General features: G+C 39.5%; 1 long non-coding RNA gene across 1 annotated transcript; it reads right to left on the minus strand.

The window, feature by feature from the left end:
* Positions 1–11,727: 11,727 nt before the first annotated feature.
* LOC115186732 (uncharacterized) lies at positions 11,728–13,264 on the minus strand. Its single transcript, XR_003875864.1, has 2 exons — positions 13,226–13,264; positions 11,728–12,270 (listed from the first exon to the last, which is right to left on the minus strand). It is a non-coding gene; the product is annotated as an uncharacterized LOC115186732 (long non-coding RNA).
* Positions 13,265–19,111: the final 5,847 nt, after the last annotated feature.

The following is a 19,111-nucleotide window of genomic DNA, read 5'->3' on the forward strand; positions in this document are numbered from 1 at the left end:
ATGTGCTTTCTTTAAAAAACAAGGACATTTCTAAGTGATCCCAAACTTTTGAACAGTAGTATATATCTACATGATGTATTGTTACACCATGTAGGAGCAGTATAGACCTAGTCTGTTCATTATATACATCTACATGATGTATTGAAACACCATGTAGGAGCAGAATAGACCTAGTCTGTTCATTATATACATCTACATGATGTATTGTTACACCATGTAGGAGCAGTATAGACCTAGTCTGTTCATTATATACATCTACATGATGTATTGTTACACCATGTAGGAGCAGTATAGACCTAGTCTGTTCATTATATACATCTACATGATGTATTGTTACACCATGTAGGAGCAGTATAGACCTAGTCTGTTCATTATATACATCTACATGATGTATTGTTACACCATGTAGCAGCGGTATAGACCTAGTCTGTTCATTATAGACATCAATATGATGTATTGTGTCACCAAAATAAAGGGAAATTATATCATTTTATACTAATACAATTGCTCAGAGAAAGAGATTTAGTTTAACATGTAATTCTCAAAATGTAGGGGTCTGAATTATTGCCACCCATGTTTTTAATTCTCCAGCACTCTCCCCTTGGGAGGATAATGACACTGAAATGTTTTATGAGATTAGAGAACACATACAGAATCTCTCCAGGTCCTTGATTGATTTAGTCTGCGCTTATGTACTGCCCTGTTCAATTCAAACCACAGGTTTTCAATGGAGTTCAAGTCCGAAGTCTGAGAAAGCCATTGAAAATGTTGCTTTTGTGCCCAATTAACCATTTCTTCATGGATGTTGATGTGTCTTGCTGGAAGATCCACTTATTGCCAAGTTTCAGCCTCCTAGCAGAGAGGTAACCAGGTTTTGGGCTAAAATATCCTGGTAAAGTTAATTTATTTATTTCATACAGTAATTTTTGCTCATCTTTATCAAGGGTATCAATAACTAGGTGCTTATTTTGATATATAATCATTTGCTTCTTAATCAGAAATACAGATGTGAAGTAGAGGTTAAGTTTGTTTTAAATTTTCATAAAAAATCTGAATTAATCAAACAACACTTGTTACTCTTTGTACGTGTTGATATAATATTAATATTTAACAGAGAGAAAAAAACGTTTCCCTAAACTGCTTTATAATATTATAATTCAATGAAGAAGAAAATAGTTTTCCCTCCTCAACTGCGTTTCCTCCCTCCAGACAGCAGATGGCGATATGTGTCTTTCAGGCGATGTTTCTAGTGTGACGTATAATCTAGTGGACGGAACGCTTCTTCAACAACTGCAGCCACCTCGGTAGCTCCCTAGCCGACAAAGTCGGAACTTTCAAGCTGTTTAGACAATTTCGTGGTTTAATTGCCACTGTGATTTAAACATAGTACTACATTTTATGTAATATTTACGTTGTAAGTCAGCTAGCTGGCTGGTTAAGTTAGCACTAGTCTAGTCGCTAATGCTAACTAGCTATTATCCCCGACCATGAGTTCACTAAGCTACTCTCCTCCTGTTAAAGAAGAGGAGGCCTGCTGGACGGAGAAAGAAGCTCTGGTGAAAGAGGAGGAGGAAGAGAAAGATGTTACAATACAAAAACAAGTAGAGGGTGAAGCTGTTACCGTGAAAGAAGAAGAGAAAGACGCCTTCAGAGAGGAGGAGGATGTTACTGTGAAAGAAGATGAAGAGATGGAAGATGCAGTTTTTGGGGTGGAGGATGAAGAGGGGGAGATTACTGTCACATTAGAGGAGGACGAAGAAGAGAAGACTGCAGATCTGATTAACACCAGTAAATACAGTGAGTACTATCATATAAAACAGGGACATTGATCTGATTAACACCAGTAAATACAGTGAGTACTTTCTATAAAACAGGGACATTGATATTTTATTTTAATTTTTTTTCACCTTTTTTAACCAGGTAGGCAAGTTGAGAACAAGTTCTCATTTACAATTGCGACCTGGCCAAGATAAAGCAAAGCAGTTCGACAACATACAACAACACAGAGTTACACATGGAGTAAAACAAACATACAGTCAATAATACATTAGAAAAATAAGTCTATATACAATGTGAGCAAAGGAGGTGAGATAAGGGAGGTAATGACAAAAAAGGCCATGGTGGCGAAGTAAATACAATATAGCAAGTAAAACACTGGAATGGTAGATTTGTAGTAGAAGAAAGTGCAAAGTAGAAATAGAAATAATGGGGTGCAAAGGAGCAAAATAAATAAATAAATACAGTAGGTGAAGAGGTAGTTGTTTGGGCTAAATTATAGATGGGCTATGTACAGGTGCAGTGATCTGTGAGCTGCTCTAACAGCTGGTGCTTAGTGAGGGAGATAAGTGTTTACAGTTTCAGACATTTTTGTAGTTCGTTCCAGTCACTGGCAGCAGAGAACTGGAAGGAGAGGCGGCCGAAGGGGGAATTGGCTTTGGGGGTGACCAGAGATATACCTGCTGGAGCGCGTGCTACAGATGGGTGCTGCTATGGTGACCAGCAAGCTGAGATAAGGGGGAACTTTACCTAGCAGGGTCTTGTAGATGACCTGGAGCCAGTGGGTTTGGCGACGAGTATGAAGCGAGGGCCAGCCAACGAGAGCGTACAGGTCGCAGTGGTGGGTAGTATATGGGGCTTTGGTGACAAAACGGATGGCACTGTGACAGACTGCATCCAATTTATTGAGTAGGGTATTGGAGGCTATTTTGTAAATGACATCGCCGAAGTCGAGGATCGGTAGGATGGTCAGTTTTATGAAGGTATGTTTGGCAGCATGAGTGAAAGATGCTTTGTTGCGAAATAGGAAGCCAATTCTAGATTTAACTTTGGATTGGAGATGTTTGACAGTCTAACCAGACACCTAGGTATTTGTAGTTGTCCACATATTCTAAGTCAGAACCGTCCAGAGTAGTGTTGCTGGACGGGCAGGCAGGTGCAGGCAGCGATCAGTTGAAGAGCATGCATTTAGTTTTACTTGTATTTAAGAGCAGTTGGTCGCCACGGAAGGAGAGTTGTATGGCATTGAAGCTTGTCTGGAGGGTTGTTAACACAGTGTCCAAAGAAGGGCCAGAAATATACAGAATGGTGTCGTCTGCGTAGAGGTGGATCAGAGACTCACCAGCAGCAAGAGCGACATCATTGATGTATACAGAGAAGAGAGTCGGCCCAAGAATTGAACCCTGTGGCACCCTCATAGAAACTGCCAGAGGTCCGGACAACAGGCCCTCCGATTTCACACACTGAACTCTATCAGAGAAGTAGTTGTTGAACCAGGTGAGGCAATCATTTGAGAAACCAAGGCTATTGAGTCTGCCGATGAGGATGTGGTGATTGACAGTCGAAAGCCTTGGCCAGGTCAATGAATACGGCTGCACAGTATAGTTTGTTATCGATGGCGGTTAAGATATCGTTTAGGACCTTGACCATAGCTGAGGTGCAGTTGCTGTTTGAGGTGAAGAAACATTTGTTTTGAGAAGCTCCACAACTCATTAGTGGTGGTGCATTAAGACAATCAGAAATACTATCAGACATCCCCAAATGGGCACATTTTATAGGCCTACATTTGCACACAGGCCAGGTAGACTAGTCCTACTTCTATATGCGTAATTAGGTGTGCGTCCTTACTCAACATTGACAGGAGTGTTTCAAACAAAAGACAATTAATAAATTGACAAAACTGATGCATCTTGCGGGGTCAGATCTGGGTGGTCTGCCAGGGGCCGTTTCATTTAGTATCCGTTTGGGTCGGCATGGGGAATGATTGTATTTTCCCATAGTATGTTGTACCGAAGTTGAAAGGGAGTGTAACTTTATGACCATTGTTGGATTCGGGCTAAACTTTGAACATTGAGATATTAACCTGTTACATCTAGATGTTCCACTAGTGGAACACCGCTCCAATATCCAATGATAGGGCGTGGCGCGAATTACAAATTCCTAGAAAATCCGAAATCTTCCATTTTTCAAACATATGACTATTTTACACCATTTTAAAGACAAGACTCTCCTTTATCTAACCACACTGTCCGATTTCAAAAAGGCTTTACAACGAAAGCAAAACATTAGATTGTCAGGAGAGTACCCAGCCAGAAATAATCAGACACCCATTTTTCACCTGACCCCGCAAGATGCGTCAGTTTTGTCAATTTTAGCAAACATAGAAAGGGGCCTATATTGGAGACCAAAAGTCGTCTGGCACACTGCTTAGAGTTTCAACAACATGAATAACTTATTTCTAGCCTACAATCATCGATGATACTACTAATGTGAAAACAAGACAAAATATGACTATTCTTGCTCATTTTAAGACAAATGCCAAGTAATCATTACATTCATTACAGACGTCAATTGTTGTACAACATCATGGCTACGCTGTTGGCATCACCTTTTACAGTGGATTTTCGCTGTTGTGGGCCATTAACCATCTGTCTGACTTTGTTGTTCACACAGGAGAGAGACGTGACTACCGTGGATTCTCTGGGGAGCCTCAACAACCTCATGATGCTGACAGGGCAGAGAAGAATCTCTCCACATCAGAACACCTCAAGAAACGCCAGCGGAGAACCACAGGGAAAAGATCTCACCGCTGCTTTGACTGTGGGAAAAGATGCACCTCATCAGGCATTAAACTACACCGGAGAATTCACACAAGTGATAATTCTCACTGCTGCTCTGATTGTGGGACATTTTTTAAATCTTCATCAGAACTCAAAATACACCTGAGAAATCACACAAAAGAGAAACCTTACTTCTGCTCTGACTGTGGGAAGAGTTTTCCTCTGTCAACCAGCCTGATATCACACCAGAGAACACACACAAGAGAGAGAACTTACAGTTGTGATGAATGTGGGAGGAGTTTTCCTATTTTAATCGCCCTGATATCACACCAGAGAACACACACAGGAAAGAAACCGTGTAGCTGTGATGAATGTGGGAAGAGTTTTGCTTCACCTGGCGGCCTGACAGCACACCAGAGAACACACACAGGAGAGAAACCTTTTGGCTGTAATCAATGTGGGAAGAGTTTTACTCTGCTAAGCAGCCTGATATACCACCAGAAAACACACACAGTAGAAAAACCTTATAGCTGTGCTCAATGTGGGAAGAGTTTTACTTACTTTAGCATGTGGACCAGACACCAAAGAACACACACAGGAGAGAAACCTTATAGCTGCAATCAATGTGGGAAGAGATACTGTCAAAAACGTTCTCTTATTAAACATCAGAAAATACATGAAGGAATTGATGGTGACTAACAAAAAAAGAGTTGTGTTACACTTACCATGTTGGTGACCCACTGGAATCAAAATGCATCTTGCTGTTTTCTACAAATTGTCCTCTGACCAGGGATGTACACATTATTCCCAGATTCCATGTGGTTTTTCAGCTGTTCGTTTTAACAGGACGTGCAACCTCATGTCCCTCCTCTTGCATAATTGATTTCAACATGATATCGATGAGTGATGACAAATAAGTTCCTTTGTTTAGCGACCCCTACATTTAAATGCATCACTCCAAAATGTAGCTGACTGTCTTCTACAGGTTGTCCTCTAACCAGTGAGGTAAAATATATCTCCCATTTCCATGTGTTTTTTTTTGTTGTGTTAGTTTCAACAGCATGTACAACCTGATTTCCCCCCTAATTGATATCAGTGATTTATTGCTATTTGTCAAAACAACAGCGTTTCTGGTGCAGTTTATAAGGTGCTTGTTTTAAAAATTACAAGTAATATGATTATTGTGGCAGATGTTTGTGTTCATAGCACATGTTATGTTTAGGTTTTCAATTTATCCCAAACTGTTTCTGCATATTGGGTATTGATTTGGACACGTTAAAACTGTGTTTTGACATCGGGGATATCCCACCTAGCAACATGTAATTGAAAAGACGTTGAAAAGAAGACTATGCTCCGTTTTTTCAGTGACTTGAAAACAACTTAATTTCAACTTAGTTGCAGGTAGCCTAGTGGTTAGAGCGTTGGGCCGTCATTGTAAATCAGAATTTGTTCATAACTGACTTATTGACAATTATTGCCTACCGGGGAACAGAGGGTTAACTGCCATGTTCAGGTGCAGAACGACAGATTTAGCTTGTCAGCTCGCGATTCAATCCAGCAACCTTTCGGTTACTGTTAAATGAAGGTTAAAATAAAGAAATAAATACACATGGACGCAGTATAATAATTTGGTCTGTAATCAATTTTATTAACAATCCTACATCACTCCAGTATTTCTTCACAACATTCAAGCGTTAATTGTCTTTATTCCACTACTGAAGAAGCATGTCTCACATCACCTCATATTTCAAACATTCAGCCTGACAAAATATACATGTTTTATTATTCCATGCCTCACCATTAAGTTAATTATTGCCAATACATATTAACAAAGGGGTGTACATTTGATCACAATTTATTTTGACTTTTTCCGTATTGCAGATGAGTTTTGTTTGGGCTCGTTCCAAGTGGACCAGAGTTCTAGAAGCTAGTGAGTTTTAGGAAGACGAGAGTTCTAGAAGCTAGTGAGTTTTAGGAAGACCAGAGTTCTAGAAGCTAGTGAGTTTTAGGAAGACGAGAGTTCTAGAAGCTAGTGAGTTTTAGGATTCTATAGAAAGAAGAGAAAAAGGAGAAAAAAATATTTCAATTGTATATTATTATTTAGAAATAAGTGTGTTTTTCTTGTTTTTAATTGTTGACAGGAGGTGAAGCATTTTAGTTGATTTTAATATGAATTGGAAGTTGTTTTCTGTTGGTGGTGAGCAAACTTGTCCAACAAAAATATAGGATATATTTGTTGTCTTAAGGGGGAAGGTGTTACAGGCTTTGGTTTTTCCATTTATGTTTTGAGGTTGGACTTTAGCACGTCTAGCTCGTTAGCACGTCTAGCTCGTTAGCACGTCTAGCTCGTTAGCACGTCTAGCTCGTTAGCACGTCTAGCTCCGTTAGCACGTCTAGCTCGTTAGCACGTAGGACGCACTGATTGGTGTCACCTCGTTAGTCAGTATGTGTTACACCTGTGCTGGCTTGTCCATCTCGTTAGTGGGAAGGTGTTTCACCTGAGCTGGTCCAGGTTCTATTTAAGAGTGTCTGGCCCAGTGCTCCAGTTGTCTTGATACATGTGGAGAGTCAACACCTTTAGTTGCTCCACCTTTTTGGTTTGCTTCCTGTCTTTAAGTTTGGTGTGGGTTTTTCTTTTGTTTGCCTCTTGGGCAGATTTAGTGGGTTTCATGGTGGGTGTCTTTTAGGTCCCAGTTGTTGTTACTAGTCAACTTTCAGTGTCCCAAACTTATATTTTGGGTTGGATATTGCATCCAATTAACATTTTAATCAATGGCATCTCCATAGGGTGCTCATTAGTTTAAGTTTAGTCTTGTTTTTTATCCTCTTATGTTTGTTGTGTACTAAATATTTCTGTTTATTTTCAATGTTTTTTAAAATCTTTTTCCTGTGAAGCCATTTTGTTGCATCCATGTCTGAAATGTGCTGTATGAATCAAGCTTGATTTTATTTGAACATATAATGAACCCAATGACTGAACAATCAACAGACTCTTGGTCCATCTTAGTATGAAAAACAGTATCAATCCCACTTTTCCAGGCTGCTGAAGGCGTGGTGGAGTGGTAAACACCACCCCCGGCTCTACCAGGGGATTGAGGTGGTCTCCCACAGCTCTGCTTATGTCATGTTCTGTGGCCTTGCTGTTCAATTTCTTGACTGTCCCTGCAACACAGAAAAACACATTTAGTCATATTATATATAACACTCAAAGTAATGGATATGGAGCATCTATGGCCTCAGTTACACCTGGCACCTAAATGTGACTTCTGTCATCCGATCACTCCAAGCTGCATTAGGTTCAGATCTACCAGGATGGGCCTTTGACGTAGTCTGGATGCAGTCAAGCCACCAAATATGCATCAGCAATGTAAAGAGATGGGGTGAATGAGTGGGGAAAAGTACATTTTACACAAATGACCTTCATAATATCAAAGAACAAATGTGTGTGTCTGAGGGGAAATTAACTTTCATACAGCCAAAAGGGGTGAGAAATTACACCAATATCAGTGGACAATTTGCACTAATGTAAATAAACATGGATGATGGAACATATTCCCTTTTGATGACGTGATGAACCGCTAAGGGAACATAAATATTTACCATCTAAACCATGTGTGACCTCTCACCTCTCTGGATGTAGAAGTGTTCTTCCTAACCAGTCCCTCAACAGCTCTCTGACTGAGCTCCACCCTCACTGGGTCTTCAGAGGAGAGGAAGGCTGAGGAGGGATGGAAGGATGAATGGATCAGTCAGTCAATAAAGTGTCTCCTTCAACATGGTCAACATGGTCAGTCTCATTATGAGTCTAATCTGGTCTCCTTCGACATGGTCAGCCTCATTATGAGTCTAATCTGGTCTCCTTCAACATGGTCAGCCTCATTATGAGTCTAATCTGGTCTCCTTCGACATGGTCAGCCTCATGAGTCTAATCTGGTCTCCTTCGACATGGTCAGCCTCATTATGAGTCTAATCTGGTCTCCTTCGACATGGTCAGCCTCATTATGAGTCTAATCTGGTCTCCTTCGACATGGTCAGACTCAATATGAGTCTAATCTGGTCTCCTTCAACATGGTGAGCCTCATTATGAGTCTAATCTGGTCTCCTTCAACATGGTGAGCCTCAATATGAGTCTAATCTGGTCTCCTTCAACATGGTGAGCCTCATTATGAGTCTAATCTGGTTTCCTTCGACATGGTCAGCGTCATTATGAGTCTAATCTGGTCTCCTTCAACATGGTGAGCCTCATTATGAATCTGGTCTCCTTCAACATGGTGAGCCTCATTATGAGTCTAATCTGGTCTCCTTCGACATGGTGAGCCTCATTATGAGTCTAATCTGGTCTCCTTCAACATGGTGATCCTCATTATGAGTCTAATCTGGTCTCCTTCGACATGGTGAGCCTCATTATGAGTCTAATCTGGTCTCCTTCAACATGGTGAGCCTCATTATGAATCTGGTCTCCTTCAACATGGTGAGCCTCATTAATTGTCTGATGAAAAAGAAACCCACACACTGATCAGTATCAATCAGCCTTTTGTTTTCTTTCAAGTTATTAACTAATGATTAACACACACAAGTTCTCAGATGTGTGAGTGCTTTACCTATTTCTAACAGTATCATTTCAAATGGAGAAAACATCTCAGCAAAATGGAAACAATGTGGGAGGACTAGCAAATCCTGTTTCACTATCGAAATTACAAACCACATGCACAAGTGCATTGGACACGCCTATGAAGCCAATACTAATCTCATCATGTCTGCATTGGACACGCCTATGAAGCCAATACTAATCTCATCATGTCTGCATTGGACACGCCTATGGGCCGGCAAGTAGCCTAGTGGTTAGAGCATTGGGCCAGAAACCAAAAGATTGGTGTATCGAATCCCGAGCTGACAAGGTAAAAATCTGTCGTTCTGCCCCTGAACAAGGCAATTAACCCACTGTTCCCCGGTAGGCTGTCATTGTAAATAATAATTTGTTCTTAACCGTCTTGCCTAGTTAAATAAAGCTTAAATTAATAAAATAATGTTTAAATGTAGCAGAATTAAATACCCACAACATTCATTCTGGGGGAACTAGATTGACTCAGTTCACAGACTGTCAGCCAGACAGTGATTGTGCATCAATATCATCAGACTAAATTAGAGTAACAACCAAATAAAACAGACAAACAGGGAATGTTCAATGACCCAAAAAGACACTATAGTTGATTGTGTGAATCCACTTTATTTCCTATCATAAAGAACAGCTGTGGAAATGGGCCGTGGATTTAGACGTCCATCTGACTCCACAACAAGACATGACTGAATAGTTCAATAGTGTCTAATCCAAATAAATCAGCACAATGTCAGGTGTTAGTGCAGGGCTGGAACAGAAACCTGCACACCCAGTAGCTAGATCTCTAGCAGCAAGGTTGGCCATGCATTTTGTAGGTCTCTGCATCGTTGCTTTAACAGTATTGGTGTAGTCATACAACTTATTCTAACAGTAAACCAATAGCATATTCAGAGCATTTAGAAAGTATTCAGACCCCTTGACTTTTCACACATTTTGTTACGTTACAGCCTTATTCTAAAATGGATTAAATAATATTGTTTTCCTCATTAATCTACACACAATACCCCATAATGACAAAGTGAAAAACAGAAATACCTTATTTACATAAGTATTCAGGCCCTTTGCTATGAGACTCGAAATTGAGCTTACATGCATCCTGTTTCCATTGATTATCCTTGAGATGTTTCTACAACTTGATTGGAGTCCACCTGCGGTAAATTCAATTGATTGGACATGATTTGTAAAGGCACACCTGTTTATATAAGGTCCCACAGTTGACAGTGCATGTCAGAACAAAAACCAAGCCATGAGGTCGAAGGAACTGTCCGTAGAGCTCCGAGACAGGATTGTGTCGAGGCACAGATCTGGGGAAGGGTACCAAAAAATGGCTGAAGTATTGAAGGTCCACAAGAACACAGTGGCCTCCATTATTCTTAAATGGAAGACATTTGGAACCACCAAGACTCTTCAAATCTACTAATTATATGCATTTTCTAGTTTCTGGGCAGGAGTAGTAACCAGATTAAATCGGGTACGTTTTTATCCGGCCGTGAAAATACTGCCCCCTATCCCAAACAGGTTAAAACATTCTACATTGTGACATCATTAAAATACTCCTACTACAATGTTAAAAACATTCTACATTGTGACATTATTTCATAGATATCATGAAACAACTCCTTCATGTATTTTCTGATGTTTAATCAGAGATCTTTTATCAGAGTATCTCTTGTCACATTGATCACAGCTATGAGGTTTCTCTCCTGTGTGTGTTCTCTGGTGTACAATAAGACTGCTAGACTTAGTAAAACTCTTCCCACATTGTGTGTTTTCTCTGGTGTGATAACAGGCTGCCTAAGTGAGTAAAACTCTTCCTACATTGAGTACAGCTAAGAGATTTCTTTCCTGTATGTGTTCTCTGGTGTACAATCCATTGGCTAGATGTAGTGAAACTCTTCCCACATTGAGTACAGCTATATGGTTTCTCTCCTGTATGTGTTCTCTGATGAATAGTCAGACAGCTAGATATAGTAAAACTCTTCCCACATTGATCACAGCTATAAGGTTTCTCTCCAGTGTGAATTCTCATGTGTACTTTTAGTGATTTTAATCTGAAGTAACTCTTCCCACAATCAAAACAGTGGTGAGATTTCTCTCCAGTGTGAATTCGCAGGTGTACTTTTAGTGAATTTGATCTTGAGAAACGTTTCCCACAGTCAGAGCAGCAGTATGGTTTCTCTCCTGTGTGTACTTGCTGGTGTATTTTAAGTTCTGATGAAGATTTGCAACCTTTCCCACAGTCAGAGCAGCAATGAGATTGATCATCTGTGGGTCTCTGCTGGTGTTTCTGGAGGTGTTCTGATGTGGAGAGACTCTGCTCTGCCTTGTCAGCATCATGATCTTGTTGAGGCTCCCCAGAGGATCCACGATAGCCACATCTCTCTCCTGTGTGAACAACAAAGTCAGACAGATGGTTAAAGGCCACAACAGCAGAAATCCACTGTAAAAGGTGATGCTGTCTTAAGAGAAGAAGTAAGGCTTCTCTCCTCTGTGTGTTCTCTGATTACCCTTTTAGCTCAGCTGTTGATAAAAAACTAAATCTACAGTCAGATCAGTGATAATGCTTCTCTCCTTTATGATTACCTTGGTGTCTTTTTAACTGGGCCAGTCGAGAGAAACTCTTTCCACAGTCAGAGCAGGAGTAAGGCTTCTCTCCTGTGTGTATTCTCTGATGAACTGTCAGAGACCTTGATGTTGTGAATCTCTTCCCACAGTCATTACAGGGATACAGATTCTCTCCAGTGTGTGTTTTAAGGTGTATTTTTAGCTTTGATAGAATTGGGAAAATCTCCTCACAATGTGGGCAGTGGTGAGACCTCTTAGCTCTGTGATCTTCCTGCTGTTGCTCTCTGGGATGTAGAGAATGGAGACCATGTTGAGACAATCTCCTCCTCCTCTTCTTCATCTTTAATGTTGACATTCATCTCCAGTGTTTGACTGCAGTCCTCCAGCTTCACTGATTCCATCTCTGGATCCTGCAGTGCAAACTGGGCTCCACTGTCACAATCAGGACCCAGTGACTGTAGGTTTGGACTCAGTGTGGAAGGAGAGTGGCAGGCTGGGATTGTCCTCACTGTTGACGTTACCGACCTCAGACTGTAGTAATAAAGAGAAAAGGACAGCACAGTTCTTGCGTTTTCCTTATTCTAAAGAATGGTGTGCGCCTACCGGAACTTCCTGTTCCCCCCCACTACTACAGTGCAACAGCGACATCTATTGGACTTCATCCTGAAGTGATTTGTCTGTGTTTCTAGTCTAGAGGTTAACTGATCATTTCATGGTATGACTGTAAACACTGATAAAGTATCATATACATCATGTTGGTATGACTGTAAACACTGATAAAGTATCATATACATCATGTTGGTATGACTGTAAACACTGATAAAGTATCATATACATCATGTTGGTATGACTGTAAACACTGATAAAGTATCATATTCATCATGTTGGTATGACTGTAAACACTGATAAAGTATCATATCCAAATAATCTCAAAATGAAAATTCAAGTATTATATGGCATTTTAAAGATACTCTACTCGTTAATCCAATCACATTGTCTTATTTCAAAAAGGCTTTACGGTGAAAGAAAAACAGATTATTTTAGCATCTCAGCAACAAACAAAAAATTAAAAAGCCATTTTCCAAGCACGATAGCCATCACAAAACCAGATATTCAGCTAAAATTAAGCACAAACCTTTGACAATCTGAATCAGATGACACTCCTAGGACATCATGTTAGACAATACATGCATTTTTTGTTCGATCAAGTTTATATTTACATCCAAAAAAAAACAATTTTTACATTGGTGCGTGACGTTCAGAAAATGTTTCCTCCCCACAACATCCGGTGAAAAGACACATTTAAATTACGGAAGAACTCATAAAATGCAACCACTTTGTCAGATTTCAAAAATAACGTTACGGGAAAAGCAACATTGTTCAATATTGTGAGTCCAGAATTTAGCCTTCAATGCTAAGCTATACAGTTAGCCTTCAACCACGGCGTCGACAAATCTCTAACAATATGTTGGAAATATTTACTGACCTTTTGCTGATCTTCTGGCGGAATGCACTCGGATGGGCTCTCACTTCCACAAGAAAAATTTTCATTTGTTCTGCAAAAGTCCATCATTTATGTCCAAAATAGGTCCGTTTTGTTGACCCGTCCAGAACTACATGTTACCATGCCAATGTGGCGTAGACGAAATGGCCAAAAAATTCCATTACCGTTTGTAGAAACACGTCAAACGATGTTTCCAATCAATCCTTTAGGGTATTTTTTAACGTCAAATGGGGATAATTTAACAACGGGGCTGTAGGTATTCAGTCATACAAGAACAAATAAAAACAACAGCTAAGTCACGTGGATGCGCGTCATAACACACCTGTTTTCTGATTGGCCAGGGATTGAACGAGACAGAATTTTCTGCCCGGTAACAGATGACGGAATGAAAGAAGTTCCTAAAGATTGTTGACAGCCAATGGAAGAGTCAGGATTTACGTTGCACCTACGATGTCTTTGTAGTTTTTTCAAGGTGATTCAAAAGAAAAACTACATTTCGAATTTCTCCCACTTCCTGATTCAATTTTTTCTCAGTTTTTTTTGCCTGCCATATGAGTTCTGTTATACTCACAGACACCATTCAAAAAGTTTTAGAAACTTCAGAGTATTTTCTATCCAAATCTACTTATAATATGCATATTCTATTTTATGGGCCAGAGTAGTAACCTGAGGAGGAGAATCACTTAGCCTTTCAACTAATTTTCAAATGATAGGATGCCTATTTAAAAACACTTTTTCAACATTTCAAGATAGCAGTTAATAAGATCAAACTGAACTAAAGACAGCTGTATAATTTTTTAATTCATTTTGACATATTGTTTGGGACCACTTTTTTTGCTCTGTTTGAAGGCTGTCAGCTTCTTCTCAGGAAGAGAATCCCTTAGCCTTTCAACTAATTTTGGGTTAGTTCGACTAATTTTGGGTTAGTTCTCTCAAGAAGAACTAACCTATCTCAACACGACAGAAAGTAAGACAGGGAAACCAATCTCAACATGACAGAAAGTAAGACAGGAGAACCTATTTCAACATGACAGAGAGTCAGTCAGGAGTCCCTGACCTTATCTTCTCTCAAGAAGATGTCTGGTAGGCCCATTTAAATACCTTTTTTGGACATTTCAAGATAGCAGATGTTTGAGTTGGGTCTATTAACACAGCTGAGAGTTGTTAATTTTTTCATTTTTTCATTTTTGACAAAATGAGCAGTCCTGGAAGTGACAGATTTTGACTCATATTGAGTGATAAGATTGAGCTATTTAAAAACACTTTTTCAACATTTCAAGATAGCAGTTAGTTCAGTTTGACTTTATTAAAGGCAGCTGTATATTCTTTTTTTGACCCAAAAATATTCTATGTTCACGCCCACTTTTTTTGCACTATGTTTGAAGGCTGTCAACTTCTTGTCAGGAGGAGAATCACTTAGCCTTTTAACTAATTTTCAAATGATAGGATGCCTATTTAAAAACACTTTTTCAACATTTCAAGATAGCAGTTAGTTCAGTTTGATCTTATTAAAGACAAATGAATCCACTGTGTCTGCCTTTCCACTGTGAAGACAGGTTCTACTGCCCCCTGCTGTCTGTTGATGGTACTACTACTAGACACAGCGGCAGAATAAATTAAACTAGACATTTGTTTTCATTTCAAAACCAGAGAGCAACCGCTGTCCGGTGAAGTCCACACAAAGCGTATTGCATGTAACCAAACAGTTAGGTGACCTGCAGCACGGTCAAAGCAAAATATATGTTTCAGACGTTTTAGGGACGACAAAACGACTATTGCTTTAAAACGACACAGAGAGTTCAGCACCTACAGTTACGATCTGTCTTTAATTTTGCCCTTTTTTAAAACCATAAATTTGGATTAGCACAGCTAGCACAGCTAGCACAGCTAACGCAGCTAGCACAGCTAACACAGCTAGCACAGCTAACACAGCTAACACAGCTAACACAGCTAGCACAGCTAGCACAGCTAACACAGCTAGCACAGCCAACACAATCAAAGGAAGCCAAATGCTCACTGGCTTCCCTTGCCTTCAACGCTACGGGCAGCAACAATGTTATACTCTTTATGACCAGACAGCATCAGACAGGACTGAGACAGACTGTTTCACTGTCCAGACAGCATCAGACAGGACTGAGACAGACTGTTTCACTGACCGGACAGCATCAGACAGGACTGAGACAGACTGTTTCACTGACCAGACAGGACTGAGACAAACTGTTTCACTTATCAGACAGGACTGAGACAGACTGTTTCACTGACCAGACAGCATCAGACAGGACTGAGACTACCCCAAAGACAACGTGTGTGAAGCAAGAGCTTCCTGTGACAACCGGAAGTTGTTAAAAACAGCCTAGAGCTATTGTCATATGGCCACCTGCAGATAGTGAAAATTACGCAACTCAACCATGTGTCATTCAGTCAATTATTAAGGTAGAGACTTCTTATTCAGGATTCTGTTTATGTCTACCCCAAAGACAACGTGTGTTGAGTAAGAACTTCCTGTGACAACCGGAAGTGGTTAAAAACAGCCTAGAGCTTTTGTCATATTTCAACATGACGGAGAGTAAAGTCAGTCAGGAATCCCTGACCTTGTCTTCTCTCAAGATGTCTGGTAGGCCCATTTAAATACCTTTTTTGGGCATTTCTAGATAGCAGATGTTTGAGTTGGGTCTATTAACACAGCTGTGAGTTGTTAATTTTTTAATTTTTTAATTTTTGACAAAATGAGCAGTCCTGGAAGTGACAGATTTTGACTCATATTGAGTGATAAGACTGAGCTATTTAGAAAATCCCTTAGCCTTTCGACTAATTTTGGGTTAGTTGGACTAATTTTGGGTTAGTTCTCTCAAGAAGAACTAACCAATCTCAACATGACAGAAAGTAAGACAGGGAAACCAATCTCAACATGACAGAAAGTAAGACAGGAGAACCTATTTCAACATGACAGAGAGTCAGTCAGGAGTACCTGACCTTATCTTCTCTCAAGAAGATGTCTGGTAGGCCCATTTAAATACCTTTTTTGGACATTTCAAGATAGCAGATGTTTGAGTTGGGTCTATTAACACAGCTGTGAGTTGTTCATTTTTTCAATTTTTGACAAAATGAGCAGTCCTGGAAGTGACAGATTTTGACTCATATTGAGTGATAAGACTGAGCTATTTAAAAACACTTTTTCAACATTTCAAGATAGCAGTTAGTTCAGTTTGATCTTATTAAAGACAGCTGTATATTCTTTTTTTTTACCCAAAAATATTCTATGTTCACGCCCACTTTTTTTTGCACTATGTTTGAAGGCTGTCAACTTCTTGTCAGGAGGAGAATCACTTAGCCTTTCAACTAATTTTCAAATGATAGGATGCCTATTTAAAAACACTTTTTCAACATTTCAAGATAGCAGTTAGTTCAGTTTGATCTTATTAAAGACAGCTGTATCATTTTTTTATTCATTTTGACATATTTTTTGGGACCACTTTTTTTGCTCTTTTTGAAGGCTGTCAGCTTCTTCTCAAGAGGAGAATCACTTAGCATTTCAACTAATTTTCAAATGATAGGATGCCTATTTTAAAACACTTTCTCTACATTTCAAGATAGCAGTTAGTTAATTTTGAGCATATCAAAGACAGCTGCAACTTTATTTTATTAATTTTCACTATGTTCTTTTTTTTTACCCAAAATTATTCTAAGTCCACAGTCTCTGTCATTGAACTATGTTGAGTCGTGTGCCTGGTGATTGAACAGGTTACCAGGTGTGTTTTTGAATATAGTTCTTAATGGCTTTAGTGGTGTGCTGGGGTCCATTGCTTGCTAAGGGGGAACCTCCCACCCGGGTTCAGCCAACAGGGGGCGCACCCAGCCCCTCTAGTTAAACTGAATGTCTCTCTCTCTCTCTCTCTCAGGCTATGAAAAAAGCCCCACCTCCTCTCGCTCAGCCATTCTAACAGTGGAAGCCAGGATCTGTGAGAAACTATGATAATAAACTGTGAACAATAATGAAGCCATGTTTGTCTTTGTGAGTGAGGATTTATTATTTAATTGTGTGATAACTTTAATTATGTGATCCATCCTCTGTTTCTTAACTGAATAAACATTTTAAGATAGCAGTTGGTTCAGTCTGATCATCTCATGTACTGTTGGAACTTTATTTGAATCCTTTTTCACAATTTTTATTTTTATTTTTTTTATGACAAATTCCAGAGCCTCTGTATACATTTGTACACATTTTTTCCCCACTCTCTACTTTGTACAATGACAGAGAAAGTGGGACTCTGTCGTTTTTTCTGACAAGTTCTCTCATTGATCTCAGGTTCAGCCACCAAGGGGGTCACCCACCCTCCATGAAAACTTTCATAGGCTCTCTTTCACTCAGTAATCATGTAACAAGTGGACAGGCTCCCAGAGGCAGGGCAATCAAAGGCTCCAAGTCACTGAAGTGCCCATCAGCCCAGCCATTGTTATTATTCCTACCAGCCGTTCTACATGCAAACAATTTAAAACACTATAGTAAAAATTATTTATATTTTCTAGTCTGAGAGGTTCTGAATAGAACCTGTTTCCAAACAGTATGAATAATAACAATGGCTGGGCTGATGGGCAGTTCAGTGAGTTGGAGCCTTTGATTGCCCTGCCTCTGTATTACTGAATGAAAGAGAGCCCAGCCCTGAAATGAATCACCCTGATGATCTTCTAACCTCAACATAACAATGACGTAGGCAACCACCTTGGATGGACAATCAATGCAAGGTGTTAATCTCATCTCCTGAATGATCAATTTAACACAACTTTAAACACAGGGTTTTTTCTTGTTTCGATATTTAAATGTTGAAAAGGGTTGTGCCTATCTGAGTGTGTATATAATGGCCTTCTCCAGAGAAGTCATTCTCAATAGAACTTTATACTGAGAGAGAACACACTTCCAAGGAGCTGATTTTGGATTGTTACCTTTGCTGTATTCTGAAAAAATTTAGTTGAGAAATTACTTGGAGCAAGATGGCATCTGCTACTGGTTCAAGGTAAGATATCTCTTTATTCATTCAATATATATATTACTGTAATTGTCTTGCTGTTAATAAAAATGTTATTAGTAGTTCTGCCAGACTTAGGAAGGTTGGAATTAGGGCAGCAGGCAATGTATTCCTATTGAAAGAGATTTAGAGGTCAAGGCTGCACCCTGTTTTAACTCTTAAAACCTCTACGGGCCACGGTGGCAGTATTGAGAATTTTGAAAAAAATACGTGCCCATTTTTAACTGCCTCCTACACCAACTCAGAAGCTAGGATATGCATATTATTAACACATTCGGATAGAAAACACTCTGAATTTTCTAAAACAGTTTGAATGGTGTCTGTAAGTATAACAAAACTCATATTGTAGGCAAAAACCTGAGAAAAATAGATTTAAAAAAAATGAGAATTTAGTGGCTGTACTATTTAGTGTCATTGTTTATTAGATACCATAGTGAGAAAGGATACAGTTCGCAACTCCTACGGATTCCACTAGATGTCAGCGATCTTTATAAAGTTGTTTGAAGCTTCCATGATTAACAGGGAGCAAATTAGAATGCATTGAAGTTGACGTCCGTGGGATGTCGTCACTTCCATTATGGCCTGCACCTGCGCAATCATGAGACACGAGACATTTTTAAAAAACGTTTTTCTAGACACAGGTGAAGTCGGGTTGAAACATTACTGATGTTTCACGTTAAAAATGGCTCTAAAGATTGATGCTAAACAACGTTTGACATGTTTGAACAAACATAAATAGATTATTTTTGTAACTTTTTTAACTTTTTGCCGTGACTTCACACACCCCCCCCGCGCTACTTTTTAGTAGCCACCGAAGCGCTAACAACATGGAACAACTTGGAGT

The sequence above is a fragment of the Salmo trutta genome, unplaced genomic scaffold, assembly GCF_901001165.1.
Source record: "Salmo trutta unplaced genomic scaffold, fSalTru1.1, whole genome shotgun sequence".
NCBI lineage: Eukaryota > Metazoa > Chordata > Actinopteri > Salmoniformes > Salmonidae > Salmo > Salmo trutta.